The sequence below is a fragment of the Lissotriton vulgaris genome, chromosome 11 (genome assembly GCF_964263255.1).
Source record: "Lissotriton vulgaris chromosome 11, aLisVul1.2, whole genome shotgun sequence".
NCBI classification, from domain to species: Eukaryota; Metazoa; Chordata; class Amphibia; order Caudata; family Salamandridae; genus Lissotriton; species Lissotriton vulgaris.
In genome coordinates this window covers 409108183-409122127 of record NC_141699.1, presented here as the reverse complement: position 1 = coordinate 409122127, position 13945 = coordinate 409108183, and the positions used below count along the sequence as shown (strand labels likewise).

Sequence of the window (13945 nt, the reverse complement as noted above, 5' to 3'; positions counted from 1 at the left end):
GAAATAAAAAGCACCTAATAGGCATTCCCTCAGATTGGCATCCAAAAAATAAATACTCTACAATACAAAAATGTTATCTTCTACTATAGAAACATTACTTTTATATAAATATAATCTAAATGTTATTGCATATTATACATGAAAATGTCACAGACAATAACATTTCTCTTAAAAATGTTGTTCTTACAAGGCACAAGAGACTCAATATCCTATAATTCAAAATACTTTAAATCACATTCCAAATGGGACTCACTTCTATTTAAATGTTCATTCCTATACCCTCAACAAACCAACTTGAAAAAGACACTCTCCAAAACACGGGCAAAACTCCGTAAACTGTAACAGTGAACAAATGAATTCATCCCCAACAGATATTTTCCATTTCCCTTTCAATTAACTTTCCTGAAATAGTGACTGAAATATTATTAGAGCAACTGTATGTGTCACCTGCTTAAATAACCTTTCTTTAGGTACTATAGGTCTTTCCTCCATTCGAATAGTCTCCTAAAATTTGATATCTCCAATCCTCTATTGTTTTCTATTAAACATATGTAATATAACTTAGCCATTAACAATTCCACATGTTCTCCAGTAAATTTCTCTAATAACCCAAAACTACTCCCACTTCAATTTCCAGACCAGTAACCCCCATAGTTCCATTCAAAAAACGAGTATCATATCCATCCTAAAACGGCTGCTTTTTATATCCACCAAGATCAAAATGGCTGCCACCTTGTGCCTGACAACGTCCTTACGTTCTTTTAAAAAAAAATATTTGTATTATTTAATATTTATTATTTTTTATTGAATTGATTGATTTTTCAGGAATGGGGATAAATACATAGTGAAATTCCACATATAAATAACAGCAGGATATTCACAGAAGCAGTGCAAAGAAACAAATGACCAAAGCAACCAGATAAACAAAAATAGTCATATCATTCATTAAAAAAAATACACAAGCAGAAATCGCTGAATTTCATTAGTTAAAGTTCATTGGTACGATAAACTTCGAGTAGAGTGATCTAAACAACCTGGGAATCAAGGATCAATAGCAAAGTGCAATCGAATAATAAATTAAAGGTCAGATACTCATAGCAGCAGGATGGACAAATATAGTCATAATGCTCACACAAATAATAAAATATACGGCTACCTTAAAATTTCATTGGTTAAAGTGCAATGGTATATATAGCACATTTTGAATCTTATTGCCTTGGCAGCAGACAGTGACTCATACTGTGAAGGAGGATTAAATATAATCTATGGTACATTAAAAGCCTATATTCTGACAAGACAATTCAAAAGATTTTCAGATTTATTAAAAGTATACGCATGTAGCATCACACTACCACTGGAAGGTCAGGATCCTCTTCCACACAGGGGCCCCTCCAAAATATCTTCCTTGCGTTACAGACTCCAAAACCTTAGTTAAAACTCCCAATCTATTCGGATATTGGGGACCAGATTAGATCACCCCATCTCCCTCAGGCCCCAACACACATATAGTCCCCTGTACATATCTTACATAGCCAAGAAACGATCTCCAGTCAGAGAAAGCAGGAGGTTCAGGGTTTATCCATCTTGAAGCGATGTACATGCGGGTCATAGACACAAAAAAACAAATATATTTCACCCATGGAAAGACAATGATCCTCACTTACCCCTAACAAAATTATTTGAGGGGTAACACTGATCGGTTTCTTAAGGATCGTCCCAATAAAGGTCTTAATTTCCTGCAAATAATTAGACAGACAAGGGCAAGTACTGAACATATGAACAATTTCCGCTTGATCGGCTCCACAGCTATGGCATTTGGAATCAACCCTCTTACCGCATTTACAAAGCTTACAAGGAGTATAGTACAAGTCAAAGACGGTTTTAAAATTCTGGCTTTTCAGGCCAGCAGTCAAAAAGGTCTCCCTTCACATCTCCAGAAAGCGTTCAAGTAATTGCCCTTCCACCCCCAAACTCGCCTCCCAGTTGTCGGTTTGGGGTTATAAATTGTCTGGTACACCCTGCACTGGTAAATCATAGATTTGCCTGATTCTTCTTCCCTGCTCCACCGCTTCTATGCATGGTTGGTTCACAAGAAAGATTTGATTCATATCCATTTTGGTAAAAACCTCACAGATCTGTAAGTACTAAAATACACTTCTCTTTCGTCACACCAAACTTCTCCTGTATCTCTCCAAAAGAGGCAAACTGATCGCCATCATAGAGGTCCCCTATCCTCGAGATGCCACACATCTCGAGCTTTTTACCCAACCTGTTGTGGGAATGCCTGGCAGAGCAGGAGACCCCCGCAAAGGTGTATAACAAATATATTTGGCAACATTCATTTTCCTCCTAACCTGCCGCCAAGCTTTGAATGCGGCATCAACTGTCTTATATGTTTTATTTAGATTTTTTTAGTAGTAGCTCTTCTCCAAGTTTCTCAGAAAGCAGCTCTTGACATCAGACCTCAATGTGAGCTAATATACAGAAGGTGTCTCAGAAGAACTGATCCTATGTGTACTGCCCGTAATCAGAATCCCTATATACTGCAACATGCAGGACCAATTTGTACAGCATGAGAGTTAAGGCGGCCCACTCTCCCGGATTTCTGGAGTGAAACATCAACCTTGACACTCTTCTTTTCTTCTTAAACTCCTATAACAAGCTGAAACACAGACTTGCTAATTTAGTCAGCCAGCTGTTGTTGATCTCCATCGGGATAGCTCTCAAAATGTACAGCGCTTTCAGAAGGATAAGCATTTTTAAAACTCTGCATCTCCCCACCAGTGAAAAATGCCAATTATTAATCTGGACTAGATCCTGTTTGATTTATATGATCAATGGTGCTAGATTTAACTCTACCAATGTCTTAAGAGCAGCTATTATACTCCTAAATAGGTTGCATCCTTCACCCACCATTGATCCCCTGAGCGAATTCCTTCAGTGACTATTTCCTAGGTCTTGCCTTCATTGAGGCGATATCCGGCTAAGGCCTCAAACGTACTGGCCTCATCTTCGATGGCCGTCGAGTACTAGACGGATTAGGGGTCACTATCAGTATATCATCGACATAAACCAATACTTTATAATCTGTGAGTCTTATTGGGACAGGCTGAATCTTACTGTTGCAATAAATGGGTCAATATACAGAGCAAATAAATGGGGTAACCAAAGAAATCCCTGTCTTGTTCCCCTGGTGATGAAAATCTGTTCTGATGCCATCCCCATAATCTGAAGTCTGGTTTTAGGGGCTCGCTAGAACGCCTTTATGACTTTAATAAAGACCGGACCGAGTCTCTTCCACTTTAAAACCTCCCAAAGAATTCCCCAACAGACTCAGTCAAAGGCCTTTTCTGTGTTTGGCAATACCAGTCCTATAGGAGATCTTGTAACTTCAGCAATATCTAAAAGAGTAATTACGTAAGCATATGGTCGATTGTCTCCCCCCACCCACCCACTACCCCCGAGATGAAGCCATGTTGACGGGGGGACACCAGATGAACTATTACCTTTTCCAGCCTTTTAGCCAAAATCTTCGCATAGAACTTACCATCTGCTTTTAGCAGAAATATGGGCCTATATGATCCTGGATTTAAAGGGGAGTTGCCCTTCTTCCTAAATATCATGATAATATTATCTTCCCACAAATAGGGGCACTCTCCTTCCACATGAGCACATAGGAGAGTAGTAGTCATGGTATCCAGGAGTTCAGACAGGAATAGCCTATAAAATTCCAAAGTAATTTGGTCTTGTCCTGTGGCATTTCCAGTGGCCATAGAATTCACTTCCTCTGCCACCTCCCCAGAGGAGACTGCTAATCCAAGAGGAGCCCTTTCACCATCACTCAAGGTTTTTGCGTTTAGTGTACTGAGGAATTTAGCACAGGTGTCTGGCTGGGGGAAGGTGTGCTCAGAATATAGTTTTCCATATTAGTCTTTGAATAACCTAAGAAGTACAGTGGGAATGTCTATCTTTGGCAAGTATTCATCTAAAATAGCCTCAACCCCCAAACCTCATTTTGTCTAATATGATGTGCCTGAAGACTACCTGTATTTTCCCCATATTCATAACATTCAGTCCTGAAACTTTGAAATTTGGCAGTCACCTCCTTGCCGTAGTACTGGTTGATTCTGGCCTTAAACCCCACGATGCTCTGTACAGTATCACATCCATCCTGCCTGTCCTTTAAAAGCAGGTTCTGCCTCTTGATGGGAGAGGCTATCATATAATTCTTGTAATCGGTTACGCTTCTGTCTCTGTTTAAAAAGGCTAAAGCTAAGTGTTTCTTGCCTTATACCTGCCTTGAGGGTGTCCCATACTATGTTAGGAACGGCGCTTGATTAACTGACAAAAACTCCTTCCGCCATTGGTGTATATGATCTTTATATTCCTCATCCAACAGAAGTTTCCTGTCAAATGTCTAGATCACAGGAGACCTTACAATGCCAGCTATTGCACTAACTGATTGTGATCTGACAATACCCTAGAAAAATGTTCAATTTCAAACTGTCCAGTCAAAGCTGCAGACATAAAAAAAGTAATCCAGTCATACAATTTTATTGTGGGGAAAGGAAAAAATGTATATCCAGGGTCAGGGCTTTTTAGTTTATCCCATGAATCAATCAGCCCATGATCTTTGATTAACTACTGGACTGCTCTAAATATTAATGGTTTCCTGCCTAGATATGAATTGCATCCCCCAACCATCCTTCCTAAGGCTATGTGCAAGTTAAGATCCCCAAAAAATATAAGGAGGGCTGGCCAGGTTGTAAGTTCCAGATTGAGCTGGTTAAAACAGTAGGGTCATCCAGATTAGAGCCATATATTGAACACGAAGTGTAGCTCCGTATGCCTGTACAAAACTCCACTATGTCTCATCTACCCATTTTTTCAACATAGATCCTAGCTGCTGTCCCAGCAGTTTTCTTGGCCACAATAGCTTACCCCCTGGACGTCATCTCAAGTGTTGTACAGCAGAGTAACAAATACCCCAACTCACTGAGTATTCTCTTTTTCCCCCATGGGACATGCGTCTCCTGGATACACATTATATCTGGCTTCATTGCTCTAAGACCCAATGCTAGTCTACTCCTTTTTTAATCTATCGTTCAGGCCACATGCATTTATCGAACAGATAAAAAGACTTTGTGCCATTCCCTACCTAATTTAGCCCTGTCCTAGCTTTGACCTTTCTATTAAGTTTGGCAATCGTATTCTTTAGGGTCATGACCTCAATCTCAACAACATAGTTTGCACTGTATTTCACTTCCTACCCCTCTGTTGACTCCTTTGTAACCAATACAATTGTTTCCTCTTCATTACTCTCCAAAACCCTGTCCCTGTCCTCCCCAATCACTCAAAGCCTGCTTCCAACCCATCCCCACTCCCAACCCCATCCTCCTGTTTCTAGCTAGGGCAATTGGTCCAACCATGGTCCGTTGATGGAGATGTACACCTGCCCACCTCCTCTCTACACCCCTCCCCCGCTCCATAGCTTTGCTCCCTATAGCAGAAAAAGAAGAAAAGAGAGAAGGGGATATTTCCCGTTCTTCTCTAGCACATTAGCATGTGTGTCAGCATGCCATCATCTAAGCAGTTACATCAAAGAAAAAGACCTCCCTCTGAACTGAAAAAGCACCCACCAAATATCCACCAATCAGCAATCCCTGTACCCTGTGCAAAAAAAAAACACATTATTCATGTTGACAACAACAGATAAATAATCAGCCCCTCATGCACACCGAGATACATACAAATATATTTCAAATCCTCTCTACAACGTAAGGAAGCAGACCTGCTACTTAATATGATAGACCTTGGAATCTAAGGCACCATATTACCTTAGGTTATCCAGAAACTCCTTAGCCTTAACCTCGGATGAAAACAAATCTCTTGAGAAATAACTTTCAGTTTTGCCGGATTCATCAAAAATGCGTGTGCACCCTTGGCCTAATGTTCTATGGTAACTACACTTCTCAGTATCACCCATCTTACTCTATGGCCAACGGCTTTCTGTAACTTAAAGCCAACATCGAGATAAATGATGTAACAAAGATTAAATAAAAGATTTGAAGAGGAGGCATGGCAAAATAAAATGTAAAGAATAAAATTTAACTATTGCATCCCCATGTTTCTCAGGGCCTAATAAATCTATTTTAGAAGTGTTTGCTAAATATTGGAACCATTCTTCATCTTTGTTTTATATGCAAATGAATTCTGGGCTTGGACCCTTATGCCTTCATTTCATTGTGTCATTGTTTAACTAGATGAGCTACGAGTCAGAGCACAGAAAAATCATGATCAATGAACACTATAGTTACTTCTCCTCCTATAATCTACCAACATTTTCGTCTGTTCACCATCAAAGAAGTAACAAGATAATGACATTGTATGTAAGGTAAATCACTCTTATCCAAAACAATATTTAAAAGCCAATAGTTAAAAGGACAAATAATTACACAACTTAAGTTTCTAATATATTTTTTTGCTGATTGGTCATGAACCCTAGCCTTTCAAATTCACTGTATCATAGTTTAACCAGATAAGCTACAGGTCAGTGTATAGAAAAATCATGATTGAAAAAAGCTATCGTTTTTTCTCCTCACATAATCTAACAAAATTTCCATCCATTCAAAATCAAAGAAGTGACAAGATGATCAAATTGTTTGTAGGGTAAATCACCCTTATCAAAAACTTTAAAAAAAAGGCAAATCAAAAAGACAAGTAATAATTATACAGCATCAGCTCCGATTCTACTTTTTCAGTTTTTAGTTACTGATAAAAGGTATATCAACCATCCACGATTGAATCATTTAAGAAAGACCTCCAATTTCTTGTCAATATTGAACCCATTTGTTACTGCTTATAATTTGTGTATCTACAATGTTTCTAACTTCCGCAATCTGCAAAATGCTTTTTATTTTCTCAATGAAGTGGGCTTTGAGATAATTGTTGCTACTACTGATCTTTCTTGTTTTTTTCTTGCAGTGAGTGAATTTAATGATACTAATTTGTCCCTGATGATAGTCACCAAACATGTGTTGGTCTATGGATGATTCAAAATCTTTATAAAAAAATTATGTTCAAGATACCAAACAAGATTTCATGCCCTTTGACTCTTCTGGTCTAGTTTGATTATCTTATACCATCTGGGATGTCCTGTATATATTAGAGGAATCAGAATGCAGGTCTATTGAGGTGTGTCTGCGTTGTAAAGCATGGATAAAAAAAATGCTAGCATTGGCACTAAGAATTGTCAATTCAATTAATGATACGGAGGCGAGGATTATTGCTTTTCTTTATTTAATACAAAACACAGCAGCCAATGAAGGCTGTTTTAACATTAGACAAACTACATTTCCCATGATACTATGCTCACAACTACCAATCATGGTCCAGTAGCCATCTCAAGAGCCTCTTTCTTTGCTCCGAACAGTCCAAGAAATCAAACTGCGACAATAACCAACATCGCCCGTAGAGCCAACTGCAGCGGCCAACCCCAACATGAGAGCAACAGCTCATCTAGCAACAGGAACACAAAGTTTCACCAATGATATGAAGACTGGAACAGGATCACTATGCTCTCTGATCCAAACCAGGAAATAAAATAAGATCCGTGAAATCCATATAACACAGACTATACATAAGGGTGGGGCAACAAGTCATAACAATTGGGAAGAGGAGTTGGCCTAACAGCTAGAGCGGTCGACCTCGAATCTGAGGAACTGCATTCAAGTCTCTGCAATGACGCTGAACAATTTATGATTCTCGACAAATCACTTAATCTCCCCATGCCTAACAAAAATGAATGAGTCCTCATGTAACGCAACTGGTGTTATGTAAAGCGCTCTGATACCTGATACCTTTGGGTCAGGGTTTGTGCTATATAAAACCCAGTAAAAAAAAGAATCATATAATCAATGACATATTGGGTGGGATCATTCTTGCCTCTGTGTTCTTAATAGAATTGAAACCTCTTGGTGCCAATGCTATCAACATTTTTATTCTATTCCAGGACCACACAGGTTTATAGTAAAAATATCCAAATGTAGTTTCAGATGACCAATCAGCCAATTTCATAATATCCTGAATGGTAGTGATGGAGCAAGGATTCGCACGTAAAGCGACTTGCTCTCATTCAGGAACCTCGCCTAACGTATAATCATATTAATCCAACTGTCCGTCATTTATTTAGCTTTTTTCCCCACACGCGGGTGTCCCCAAGAGGCTTGCCTGTGTGTCTTTTCATCCTCACAATGCTTGCACTAAGGAAATGGCTGCTTCGCAGAAATCCAGTCTGCGCATGCGTCGGTCATACCCATGTGATGTGACGCACTCGCATTTTGGAGGGATTGTGTTGCTCATGCGCACTGATGCAAAGATGGCCGCTTGTCTCTCACCACGCTCTCTGCTTGCTACCGCTGCTTTCGCCTATCTGTCTTTTCGCACTAAAACTTTAATACTATTGCTGTTATAAAATAAGGGGTGTGTTTAAATCTATCACGGTATACAGTGTGATCATTTTTATGTATGATTCTAATTTGTTCTCGCTTACTTTTCATGTATCGCGTCTCTGGGGGGCCGGTAACACATGAGCTACGCCATGATGAAGCTCCTCTGAGAACTGTCATGTGACCTGAGAGAAACCTCACTGCGCAGAAGCTAAAACAAGCCAGCTGGCTCCAGAAGCCCAATGCGCCTGGGAAGCATCTCCAGGAGACTGAATCTTACCTTGGGCGAAGCAACACTGTTGCTACCTGCTATGTACTGTATTGTCTTGCTGTATTCCTATGCATGGGAACGTGAACCCAAGGGGCGGGTAGGCAGAAATTACTAGCAATGATGGGAACACTGAATTCTAGGAGGCGACAATGACCAAGTCACCTCTCCTGACCAATCATAATGTGCGAAGCTGTCACTTGCAACATTGGTGGGTGGTCTAAGGGTCCCCAAACAGTATAATTGCCCTAGTGTAGCTTAGGAAAATTGTCCGACTTGTCCGAGTAGCAGACCTGTTACTGACCCTACGAACTCTATAGGTGCTCAATTTAGAGTGCTGCGGAGCACTCTATCCTTAATTTCCACAAACTCCTAGGGGTGGAAATAGTCTCAAGTGCTGGCGAAGCACTTTGCTGGGAAAATTCGGAAAACCCAATCGGGGTTACTGGCGGATTACTTACAGAGAGGGGTAACGCTGGCGTTGCTTCTGAAGCTGTGGGAGTTGGTCGTACCTTGGTGAGCCCAGCCCTGACCCAAAGCCTGAGGGGTATCCTGTCCTGACTGCCCGTGAGCTGTACCTGCTCGCATTCTGGCATTCCTTTCTTGAGGGTCCTTGTCCCCGTCCTTCCAAACTGACCCGTGGCCAGGGTTAGTCCTCATTCCTAAATTAGGTAAATATTACTCTGTGGGTTTACGTCTTTCTCTCACTTTCTCTTCTTTTCTTAATAAAGCACTCTTGCCTGTGATATTGCCCTATCACCTTGAAATGCAAATTATATGCAATGGTTTATTAGAATTGTTCCACTTCTCTCCCCACCTGTAGGAGATTATCAAACTGTCATATTTTATTAGTGTGTTCCAGTTTTTTCCCCTTTCCTTTAGCATGGTTGCAGTGAATTTAGTATAAAAATAGCATAAGTAGCCTAGTTTTAAATATACATTCTAGGTCCTGTTCATGTCCCTCGCCTTAGTTTAAACTTGTGCTGAATAGCGTGTTCACTAAATGCTCATATCCTATAGTGTTCCCAATTATTCTAATGGTACTTGCCCTAATCCATAGTTATATTGTGGCTTTGGTTTTACTGATAGATGTGTTACTGTGTATTTGGCTTGTTATTTTGACATATCCATTCTAAAATCTTTTGATAAAACCTTGAAAACTCATCAGGTGTCTGTGGTCATTTTACAGTATATTTAAGTGGACAAATGTATTTTTGGTTTATAGAGTATATTCTTTCCTAGGAAACCTGTCACCTGTGCACTGCTAGCTCCTGATCCATTAGGAGTAATGTGCCTGTGGTAAGTCAGGTACATGAATAGTAAGAGGTGTAAGTGTCACCCCCCGAATTACTCATAGTGGCGTGCAAGATATCACCCGGTTCACGCAAATTCAGTCCTCGTTTACTCACGTCAGGGCCCAGTGCGTGGGGAAAATTGGTAAACCTGTGACCCGGGTGACCTGCGCGCTCTATCAGTAGAACCCAAAGTAAATGACTTTGAGGCCATAACTTTTTGGACAGAATGAGCACCAAAGACCTGAGTATCAACACCAGCTTTTGCCATGAATGATTTCAGCCATTTAGCAATTGTAGCAGATGAAACAGGTTTACATGTTTTTTGTAAAGCAATCAATAATTGGATAGAACCTTCAGGTTGCAAAGTACGAGTAAATTCTTCATAATCTTTCAAACCTAGACGCACACACAATTTAACATTACTAGGGAATGCATTATACTCAATACAGCGAGAAAATGTTTTTGTTCTGCCAGTAATAGTAAAGGAATTTCCTTTTTGAGTAAATACTCTGCCTGTTATGTCTAGTACTCAGACATCCGAAGTACGCCTCCAGGAGGATAGACATAAAAGTATAGCCAGCTTAGCTGAGAATTGCTTCCTAGATAACTGCAAATTGTCTGGTCACCGTTCAAGCAGAGCCAGACACATCCCACAAAAAGGAATATTTAGCCTTGGGAGGATTATCCACCCAAATACCCTTGAGACGTTGCAGAGATATGGGTGCATCCCTATGAGCTTACCATCAGCCTGTGCGTGACCAGCATTATTCAAAGGCTTGTAAGATATACCTTTTTTCCAGGCACCAACCCATCCAGCATTGCAATGCCGAAGAGTATTGTTTTCTAGTGGAGGGGGCTCAGGCCTGTTGGATGAAGCCTGATACTGCCTCTGAAATGCCTGGCAAATTCCACTGTTGCCTGTAAGCCTCCAGATCCATCAGGATCAGCTGATCCGACAGTATGCAACCCCTGGTAGAATCCTGTCAATTTCCTCTACCTCAACCATATCCACCTCTGGGAGGGCCTAGATAATAGTAATGGGCAGGCGAGTGGCCCCTGCCTTGCCCAGCCCGATTGAAAAGGCCAGCCTGGAAAACTCCTGATATTCAATTGGGCCTTATCCAGTGAAGTAAAGGTCCCCATGTACTTAAGACATGTCCTTGACAAATGTATCACCAAAAAAATGGCTCTCAGCCAAGGGCCCCTTTCAGCCAAAGTGAGTTGGGTTAGATTGGAATCCATGCGCATAAGGAGAGATCTGCGCTGTTCCATTGACAGGACACAGTTTGCGCTCCCCAACAAACATATAGCCCGCTAATATATCAGGAACAACCTGAGTGCCCGTCTCCTTGGCCACGAAGGGCATCTCTAAAATCTTCACAAGAGGCCCAGCCAAATCCAGTAACTTGTCCTGACACCCGTGCCAAGCACGATCAATACCCTTTTTCGGATCTTTAGGGGGATTATCATGATTGTAATGGGTGGAATAAGTATTTGTGGTATTCCTATCAATATAATTCCCATCTTTGCACTTAGGTGGTACACTTGTGTAGGCCGAAGGGACCGAGTATTTGTGATCACCCAAAGGGCCTTGTGGGAGATTAGCCAGAGTGTCAGCATGAGGCCACTCAGAGGACCTAGCTTTCGCTTTACAGGGTACCTCTGAAGAACCGGGCTTGTGGTTCGGTGTTGCAGGATTTTAAAAGCCAAGGAGTTTTGCAAAACTCTCCAAATGAGCAGTAATAGGCTTAAGGGCAACAGCCAGATCTTAATCCACTGTAATAGCAACAGCAGTCTCAATTGCCCTGTTGACCGATTGCTGGACCGAGGCATCCAGAGCATCAACTAAAGTATCCTCCAAAAGGGGCCCCTCCTCATAGAGAGGCCCAATTTTCCATTATTACAGATTTCCTTTTGTGTAATAATAAAGAAACTGCCAAGACTGTCCCAAAAGATCACTTGGGGTAGCCAGCCCCACGTGCACCAGTAAAAACAGCAAAAATCAGCTTAGCTGTGATCACAATTATTCCAGCCTCAGTGCAGCCAGGACGTCAAGAGCCAAATAATATCTTTAGCATGCACGCGCTCAATAGGACTGCCCGATTTTTACAGCCGGAGCCGATGTCAATCTACATGCTACAAAGCTAGTGAACAGTAGGAAGCCAAGCGTTTAAAGAACACTACTGCTAAGGGGGGGCATTGAAGTAGAAAGGTGCATAGCCCAAAAATGCCCAAAACGTAACTCATGTGCACATGTCCGCGCGGCTCTAATAGAATATCGGGCCCGATAAGGCGGCGACAATACTTTACGCGGTATGACCTCAAAGCGTTCCACTCAAAGGAGTGAGATCAGGGATATTAATCAAACAAACAGTCCCGAAGTCGGGACGACACAACAACCAGCCCGGAAATGACTGCGTTGCGGCCCGCTCCAAAAGCATAATGGGGCAAAGTCGGAACAGACTGACTCATGCAGCTCATAATCCCGCAGCGCAAGCGCGTGGGAAAGGAGCTCAAATTAATATCACAACATAACCAATAATAAGGATTAGTATTTATAACAGAAAATAAGGAAGAGACACTTAGCTCAGCTGCGAGCAGCAAAGAAAGAGACTCCTAAGATGGCGATGGCTACTCTTATATGGACTGCTGGGCCATGATTTGTGGTTTTGAGCTGTGTATCATGGGAAATGTAGCTTGTGTAGTGTTAAAAAGTTTTTCATTGGCTGCTGTGTTTTGCAGTAAAAGAAAGAGAATGAATAATCGGAGACTCCGGTCCTGAAATAGAATCCTCAGTACATGCGAACACAGAAGAGTGTTCTTTGTCCCCTGTGCATTTCACACAAGAGATGTAGTATGCATTCACGTAGTATGAAAAAAACAGACCGGTATCCCGTATCTACATTGTATTTAAACCACAGTTTCCTTACGCTCTATATGAACTGTTACCATATGCTTCTATTAACATCAGTAAGAAGTATAACAGCTGCTCTTTACCCGCTACACATTCCAGTAAGAAAACATATCGGGAGTCCTGAGCCACACAAATATTTAATTAGAGTGGCAGTAGGTATGCTATATAGCTTAGTAGATTGACTCAGCACTTAATTGAGTCTGATCTTAAGCAGTAGATTTTCGCTCGTTTTCACTGATAAAACATCTAATGTAGTCAATATCGTTTAGTCTAAGAATAATGTGAGAGGTACCCTTCTTTTGGAAAAGGGATGGGTATACAAGAACAAAAAAGAAGCTTCCCTTTTCCTTTTATTGTAGTTGGGAAGAATGTATTTCTTCCGGACCCTCTATTTTCTCAGAAAAGGGGACTTAATATAGGATAGTCTCTCAACCAGGTTACCAAATTTACAACAACATTTTTATACAATGCTTCTTAATTCAAAAAAGCCAAAAAACAAGTGCAAAGGATTGTGGTGTTTGCCTATTTTATTTACCAATAAATTGTTAGGTCATCATTATTGATACATTACATTAAAAACAATTCTTCATAATTTTTATTAAAAAAGAAGACATTCAATACATAATAAAAAAATTATTTGTATAATTTTTTATATACAAATAAAATACACATAAGAAATGAGTGCGTTTCTTATGCCGCTATCTTGTTTTCTGTCAAGCTCCTTGCTTCTGTCGTTGTTCACAATTATTTTTTTCTTAATGTTTTGCATTGCATGAGTTGCAGATTGAAAGGCCAGCAGGATGGACGCTCACAGGAGACCCTCTTCACTCTCAATTTATCATCCTGCAAACAATAGAGAAGATTTCACAGTTTTTGAGAAAAGGTGGTAAAGAGGAGAAGGGAAGAACCTCCCTTGTTAAGTACAAGAGAGAGAGGTGACAAGATAGAGCCCGTCCTGCATAAAATCCTCAAACAACATTAAGATAACAATAATTGTGGAAAACGACAGAAGCAAGGAGCT

At 40.7% G+C, this 13945-nt stretch overlaps 1 protein-coding gene across 2 annotated transcripts in view; it reads right to left on the bottom strand.

Annotated features, from left to right (window-relative positions):
• Window positions 1–13945, bottom strand: part of STAMBP (STAM binding protein) — a 152026-nt gene that overhangs the window by 87058 nt on the left and 51023 nt on the right. The gene's annotated exons all lie outside the window — the stretch shown is intronic.